Source organism: Limulus polyphemus, unplaced genomic scaffold (assembly GCF_000517525.1).
Source record: "Limulus polyphemus unplaced genomic scaffold, Limulus_polyphemus-2.1.2 Scaffold32, whole genome shotgun sequence".
Taxonomy (NCBI): domain Eukaryota; kingdom Metazoa; phylum Arthropoda; class Merostomata; order Xiphosura; family Limulidae; genus Limulus; species Limulus polyphemus.
The window spans coordinates 287199-295166 of record NW_013665642.1 but is presented as its reverse complement, the minus strand read 5'-3'; the positions used below and the strand labels follow the sequence as shown (position 1 = coordinate 295166).

Sequence of the window (7968 nt, the reverse complement as noted above, 5' to 3'; positions counted from 1 at the left end):
GGCTTATATACTAAAAAAGACGGCGTCTAGCAAACACTCGGACATTCGCAGGGTTCCCGATAATTCTAGAAACTCCAGCGCGCATGCTCCCAGCGTCACGCGACTTCCGCTGTCGTAACAGTACGATTAACCTCACTATCTTTGAACTTCTTTTCACATCTTATTGCTTTTCCGATATTTCACATCTTTTTATCATTTATTCATTGTTTGTTCCTATGACCAAAACATTCGCTTTTATGTTAATATAAGAATGTATCATCTTCCATAGACATTTTGAATCTAGTTTTTTTTTTTATCGTATTGGTTAACAGCTTTCTTCTCGTATGATGGCATTATTATTACATTTTTCTTTGAGTAATATGTAAGTGTTGTACAACTTGTGCTCATACTTAAAATAAATAAAAGACCAAGTTTTTATCTTTTAATCTTAAGATCAATACGAAGCTTCCACAAAGCTTGCATTTCAGACATTAATCAAATATTGTTTTTATGTGTAGTTGATGTACATCACATAATACTAATATTCCGATAAAGATTGAAAATAATATTACAACATGTACAACTACATTTATATTATTGGTACACAGAAATAGGTTTATTCTATAATATATATTGATTGAATATATTGATATTGAACAGTCGAAATGGCTTTCAATATTTCCGTTCAAATGTGTAAAATGTATATAAATTTCAAATGGCGTATAAAATATGCTAAATGTGTTTCATTAAGCTCTCTTCGATCGTCTTCTTAGTGGTTTTACATATTTTTGTTGCCTGGGTATGGGCTAGCAATTACCGTGGCGAGCTATGAATTCGAGGATTCATTATATTGTTGACAAAAATTGCGCTTTGCAGTTTCCGGCTGTAGGTGGGTTAGAAAAGTGACGGTTAAATCCTACTATTCGATTAGAGTAGCTCAAATGTTGGCGGTTGGTGCTATTGATTGGCTGTCTTTCCTTTATTATACCACTTCAAAATTAGTGACAACTAATACAGATACTTCTTTTGTAGCTTTCCGCAAGTATTCAAAAATAAACAATTATATTTTTGTATTGTTATAGGTGACGAATTCAATATTTGTGACGCAGGAAGAACCTGCTGTACTCAAGAGACAGAAAGAAGCTTTGTAAAAGCTGCTAGCGAGGATTTTCGTTCTATGATTCAGATGAGTGGTTCATTACTGACGGATTTACTTACGACAACTTCTGCTCGTCTAGAAGGTATGTGTGAAAATTTTTTTTTATCATGAATTCAAAGAGTCGACACTTTACGTGTTTGGTAACTTTAATAATTCACAGGAAAACTTTCTCGATGCGGCTTTTATACAAAGTTATCTAGTGTTTACAGAGGGTTTCAATATGTTACATTGAAACGATTTTGAATATGCAAATCAGCAGGTCACGTGACAACACCAACTGATATAATTTACTCGAACTGAACACATCTTTATGATCAGAATGTATGAATATTTTGCGTAGGAAACGTCTATTACCCTTACAAAAGCAGTCTGTTTTCAATGACATCACATAATCTATGCAACAGTCTGTTTTCAATGACATCACATAATCTATGCAACACACCACTATGCAATATCAAAATTTAGTTTTGATACATTCTGTTCTCCCGCGAATAATAGTTTGCAACACGGGGATATCTTTTGTACTTAATGTCCTTAGAAAACAAAAGAATATGGATCAACCTGAGGAATCAGGACCATCAAATTGTACCCCAGCTGTGGTAAGCGGAGTGCAGCTATTTGTAGCAGATGAAAATCCACGAACACGAAAGTCAGTGGCAAAAGCCGTTCACATGACCCAGGCAACAATACTCAACATAATCAAGAAGAATCTTCGTCTGGAAAAGCGACAAAAGTCATGCATAAACAATTTTCTTCCATGACATATCAGTTCAACTGTCTCACAATGAATTGGATATTCATGCTATTCCATACATAGACATAGCAGTCAAGTCGTTGGACGCAGCGCCTATGGATTTCTGTGTGATTAGACTGCTTAAACGGGCGTTGGTAAACCGGTGTCCTCATACACCAGACGGTTTATGAAAAGCAAGCAGAGAGAAGGAGTGTACTTTGAACATAACATCTTTATGACGGATCTTTTGGTAAGGAAAAATACACTGCAGGGTTGATTTCAAGATTCACATTCGTCAGATATACAGATAACCGGACGTGGCGACATGGACTGTAACGACGTGGTGAGGTTCCAAAATCGTTTTGATATAAAGTACTCACTTTTTACAGGTTTCATGCTTCATCGACTACCGTATTGTTTATCGTGCCTGTATGTGTAAACATACGTATATATATTTGTGTGGTTTTTATTATTTCCAGTTTCACTAAGCCTAAGTGGAAATTTGCCTTACCGGGCCATATCTATAAATCCAGCAGCTTAAAGTAATGTAAGGAGCACACAACAAAATCTTTTCCAAAATTGTTAATAACGTAAAGTTCGAAATTGAAAATGCCCGATCAAACTTTAATATGTATGTGACAACAAGATTTTCCAATTACTGAAAGTCTTCTAAGAATCTATTGAAAAGCGTTTTTCTCTTCTTCGACATGTCGTTTTTCATTATGTTCGTTGTTATCAAAGTAACGCTCAAAAAGTAATTACATTATTTAGTTAGGAGTGCACGTTGAGTTGTACAAGATTGAACTTTGATGTATTTAATCGTTGGACTGATAAGACAAATATTGTAGTCTACTTGGAAACAAAACACACAAAGTTTTGTAGCAATAAGTAGGTCACTGGATCGTTTTCATAACTAAGATTTGGATTAAACTAGCATCATGTTAGAGTCTGCAAAATAAAATTTGAACTATGTATTGTTCGTCCTGCTTTTATAGAAGAATTGAGTACGTTAATTAACACGATTTTGGAACCTCACCACGTCATTACAGTCCATGTCAGCACATCCTGTCATGCTCTGTCTGACGACCGTTCATCTTGACAATAGCCCTTTTGCGTAGTTTCCATTTCAAAAAGGATAAGTCGTAAGGTTGTCATTGTGTCCAACTACTTGGCCGGTATGCCTTCATATTAAATAGTTGCTTAAGGTGTGCGATAGTTGAAAGAATGTGTCGTGGAAGCAACTTGTGTTCACGAGACTTTCGGAACACAGATATTTCTTGATTATTTTGCGTATCGTTGCCTGGGGCAAGTGTACGGCTTTTGCTATTGAACTTTATGTTCATGGATTTTCACCTATTACAAGACGCCGCACTTTTCTTACCGCGACTGGAGTACAGCATGTGAACTTGTAACAGGTTTCTTTTTGGATGGTCCTGGTCCTCCCCAGCTTGATTCATATTCCTTTGGTTTGCAATGTCATTAAGTACAAGGAAATTGTAAATCTTCTATCTAAAGATATATTTATTAATTGAGTGTATGAATATTTTGTGTCTTAAAGGATTGTCACATGCCTTTCTCAAAATAGATCAATTGTCGATAGCATCACACTATCTACAAAATACCAAACAATGCCAAATGTAGTTCTGATACATTCCGTTCTGCCATGACTTTATATGGGTTGCGATTGTAACGTGACTTACGGATTTGGCATATTCAAAATCGTTTTAATATAACATATTCAACCATTTATATTATTACACTTGTCATTTTTATGTTACACTTTTTAACATAGATAAAGCTCATGATTTTCGTTTTCCTATTAAGACTATAGTAAATAATTTATCTTCACAGAAAAAAAACTTGTATTTGATAAAATAATCTAAAGAATAAACTATGAAATGTATCATATTTCGATTTATTACAGTTTTTATATACTTTTCTCTTATCCTATTGTCAGGAAAAACGGATTTCAGATTAATATTACTTATTTTACTGCACCATATATTATTACCCAAATAATTAAGAAATCGATAAATAAACGACAAACAACTTATTTTCACAGAGAATAGAATGCCTATAAGCAACAAATACCATACATGTTTATGTTCAATAAAACGATATATAATTAGGCATGAACGTATAATACGCGACACCAAAAGTTAGGCCTTTCCTTATGAATGGAGATAGTTTTTTATGTGGTTGGCCCATCTACCTCGAGACTGCTGATCTTGGTTTGGTGGGTCATTGACAGACAAGTCATTCAACTGAAGCCCTCCCAGGCGGGCATGGTAGGTAACCCTGGCGCTACCAGTTTTCCCCTAAATGGTGCTGTTGACGACTTGTTGGCGCGTGCCGTGAAGGGTGAGAACCATAGAAGTATTTAGAGTCCTTGATGATGAAAATACACTTTTATCCCAATCGCTTATCTAATTTTCTGTTTCTGGATCTTTTTGAAAGTATAAATATACCTGATTTCTGAAGGTTAGATGAATGAAAGAATTAAAGGAAATACGCTAAAATTTGCATTTGTTGTCTACCCTATGTCGAGCTTTTAAGAAAAACAAATCTGTCAGTTAGAAAGTAAATTATCCAGGGATACAGCTGATAACTAAGAGTTTTTTTTTTATTAATCTACTGTTTCTAAGAGGCTCAGCTGAAGTTTAATGTTAACTTGTTTTGTTTTTTATTTTTAGACTTATTGGTTTTCCAATATTTCGACAGTTTTTGGCGTTTAAACCGAAACTTTTAAAGCTTATTTTAACGTTTTCTTTACCGAGTGTTATCCGTGTACAAACGAAGCTGTTCGGTGTAAATCCAAGTGTGTTTATTAAGCGTTTTTAACAATAAAACAACTGAATCGTGTTAAGACTCAGCCGGTATTAAATAAAAGAATGGGTAGTTAAGCTATGGTGGGAATATATTACATTTATATTTAAGGAAAGATAAGGACTGCAGATTACAACGGAAAACTAACCATTTGGCGGTTGTATAAGAGCTTCTGACAACAATCGTTGTCAGAATTAATAACAATTAATTACAATAATTTAGACTGAAATATGTTTGTCTTGCACATTTTTATTTTTGTTACTATCTAATATTATGTTTTCAGATGAATTAAGTTTTACTGATAACAACTTTACAATCGTAGATGTAAAGGCTGCAGTCAAGTAGGTGTTATTACTTAATCCATTGATAAATATCAGGTTTCCAGAAGGTGACATTTACGGCATTCCCTTGGTGGATCAGCAGTAAGCTTAAGGACTTAGATCTCTAAAAGTTGGGTTTTATAGCAGCCACGGGCACAACTCAGATAGCCATTCACAGCAAAGCAGAAAAGAATAGAGAACGGAAAACTTGTTTTTTACTTCGCAGTTAACAGAACGTATTTGTTTACTTTCATCACTTGAAATAATATTAGAAACTTTATAAATACTTCTGAGAGCAATAACTAAACTTTTCGGAAACTACTGTAGCTGGAAATTTAATTTAGAAAGTAATAATCTTCAGTCGAACAGGATCTTAACTCTACGAAACATGGCCTTTACTTTAGAACTGTGGTCTTTGATATTTTGAATTTAAAATTAAGAATAAAAAATATGGGGACATTTTGTGTGCCAAATGTGTCGAACTTTCCTATCCATTAAGTGGACAGACAAATGCTAACATTCTTAATATACCTCTCACGTATACTACCGCTAATAACGGCGACCTAGGTAAATATTTAAATCGAGGGTTTTTACATTAAAAAAAAAGCTTTTACCGATAAATATTACCTTTTTTGGAAATATTTTATTGGCGTCAATTGACATGCATTTAAATTATATATGTGTACAGATGTATATAACCAACTTTATAGAACATTTCAACTTATATATGGAAAATTTTACATATATAACTCTACAGAAAATTTCATTTGGTGTGTTGGAAGTTTCTCATAACCACATCTACAGAAAGTTTCAGTTGATATGTTGTCAGTTTCTCACAACCACCTCTACAGAACGTTTCAGTTGGCATGTTGGAAGTTTCTCATAACCACATCTACAGAAAGTTTCAGTTGATATGTTGTCAGTTTCTCACAACCACCTCTACAGAACGTTTCAGTTGGCATGTTGGCAGTTGCTCATAACCACCTCTACAGAAGGTTTCAGTTGGTATGTTGGCAGTTGCTCATAACCACCTCTACAGAAGGTTTCAGTTGGTATGTTGGCAGTTGCTCATAACCACCTCTACAGAACTTTTCAGTTGGTATGTTGGCAGTTGCTCATAACCACCTCTACAGAAAGTTTCAGTTGGTATGTTAGCGGTTACTCATAACCATCTCTATAGAACGTTTCAGTTGGTATATTGGCAGCTGCAAATAATCAGTTCTTTCAGTTGTTTTTTGTATACAGTTGCTCATATCAAACTCTACAGAACGTTTCAATCAATATGTGGATAGTTGTCCATATTCATCTCCACTGTCCGTTTCAGTTAGTATGTCGACAGCTGCTCATACCCAACTCTCTGGAACGTTTCGGCTTGCTTCTGGATAGTTACCTCTATTCAAGTTTGCAAAACACTTCAGTCTGTATGTGGACATAGTATTAAATCTACCATTCTCAGTGTGTGTGTGGTTAAACTGGCTGCTTCAGAAAACTTTAATCCAAAAGTTGAGATACCTTATACACAGCTATCTTTAGAAAATTTTCTCCTTAGTAGATGAAGATGGCTGCACCCATTTCTAGTTTCATTCTATACGAAAATCTTGTCAATGTAGTATCTGTGAAATCTAACTCTACATAATGTTTCAATTGGCATACAACTAAGCCTATCATATTTCATGCTGTAAAGCTGAGTTAGGATGTAGACACCCTACCATACCCAAAGTTTAAAGACAATTTAATAAAAAGAAAGGGTTACGATACTCACTTTACCGAATATTTGAATCAGAATACGAATCCCCATATTTAGCACTCAAGACAATTTCCGTCTGTATACAACTAAGTTTACTATAAATCAATTTTTTTATTCAGCTTCATTTCTTTTGCCACTTCTACACATGTAAAGAACTCTTAGATGGAGTATTTGCAAATATTTTATCTGAGTTGATTATCTAACTGAAGTTGAAGAATTTATTAAGTGGGTGACGAGTTATTTGATGGAGAAATAAACACAAATATGAATTGAAACAGAAACCTAGAGATCTAACATTTTTGCCACTTATAAAGTAACAGGAAATATGTCATGTAGACAAATAAATATGTAAAAGTATGAATATAAGCGTATAATATATAACCATGATTTGAAGAGGGAAAAATAATTATCATTTTCTCTCTCATCACACCATGGTTACCACTCTAAGACAAGTACTGTCCTCGTTAAAGAGAATACATAAATATTTTGATCGTTTTGTACTTAGAACAAGAAATTTATATATATATAAATGTTAGCTAATGATAGGAATAGGGGAATTTGATGTGTGACTCTCCTGTCCCATATGTAAAACTCAAATGCTCATATTAAAATACTTCAAGTTAAGTAGGGCATTTGACACCTTATGACGGCCACTTATAATTCAAGTACCTTTTTTTTTTCTTCGTTATTCAAGGGCACTTACTACGTTGCACTTTTCACACTATAAGATGTCTCAAGAATCTATTAGTAATAAGAGATTTTGAAGGCTACGTTTGAAGGTTGATTAACTACACGTCGTAAATCTTCTGCTGATCTGTATTCATTTGGACCTATGAAAGAGTCGTTAGCTAAGGCGTATGGTGAAGAAAAAGCGAAAGTTCATAAGTGGTTGAATATTTCATGTTCCTTATTTTGGGAACCCCTTCTGTACTTTTTTTTGGGGTAGATGAAAACGTGTATATTATTTCCACATTGTTTTCAGCAATCACACATACAGCAGAGTCAAACGAGCTGTAGTAAATACTTCATTATCACTTACTGGTGGAGTCAGTATGTGTTTTAAGGATACTTGTTACACATACAGCAGAGTCAAACGAGCTGTAGTAAATACTTCATTATCACTTACTGGGGGAGTCAGTATGTGTTTTAAGGATACTTGTTACACATACAGCAGAGTCAAACGAGCTGTAGTAAATACTTCATT

General features: G+C 34.3%; 1 protein-coding gene across 2 annotated transcripts in view; it reads left to right on the top strand.

Moving 5' to 3' along the window:
• Positions 1 to 7968, top strand: part of LOC111085967 (division abnormally delayed protein-like) — a 72894-nt gene that overhangs the window by 2536 nt on the left and 62390 nt on the right. For both annotated transcript variants that reach the window (XM_022387010.1, XM_022387005.1), the window contains exon 2: positions 1062 to 1220. The gene's annotated coding sequence lies outside the window, so the exon portion shown is untranslated. The remainder of the gene's footprint in view (positions 1 to 1061; positions 1221 to 7968) is intronic.